The sequence below is a fragment of the Frankliniella occidentalis genome, unplaced genomic scaffold, assembly GCF_000697945.3.
Source record: "Frankliniella occidentalis isolate FOCC.00 unplaced genomic scaffold, Focc_3.1 Scaffold821, whole genome shotgun sequence".
Classification (NCBI taxonomy): domain Eukaryota; kingdom Metazoa; phylum Arthropoda; class Insecta; order Thysanoptera; family Thripidae; genus Frankliniella; species Frankliniella occidentalis.
In genome coordinates, this window is record NW_026267929.1 from 3167 (window position 1) to 3752 (window position 586).

The window sequence follows — 586 nt, forward strand, 5'->3', positions numbered from 1 at the left end:
GGGGCGCTCGCCGCGCCGCTCGGCTAGCGGCCGCCGGCAGCCAGCCGAACCAGCCAGCCTGCGGCCTGCGTCGCAGTGTTTGTTGTTGTTGACGCTCGCTCGTGGCAGCAGCTGTACGTGTGTGGCAGCAGTAACAATGTGTAGTTTGTGAGTTTTTAGACGAGTGTGAGATGGCGCCGAGGAGGCCGAAAGTGAAGTTGCGGACTCTAGGGCGGGCTCCGGTTTTGGGTTTGCCTTTAACTGACTTTCCGGGGACTCAGCTTGCGTCCCACGGTGATGTGCTGGTGTGTTATGTTTGGGTCCGGGAGGTTATGAAGAGAGACGCCGGCACAAACAAGGATCCAGCTCGAAGTGAAGTGATGCACACTGTCGTCGAAAAGGTTGGAAGAAAGCAAATCAAGGAAAAATTAAATAATGTCAATAACGCCTGCGTACTAGGCTACCATGCGCTACAGGCGTGTAGTGCGGGCAGTCTAGGTGACGTCACCACAGGCGCAAAAACCTGTTTTTAGCCCGCCTTTCTGCTTTGAAAAAGCTATCCAGCGGGCTTATGCAAACGACCTCGTGTTTGTCTGTCTGTCTGTCT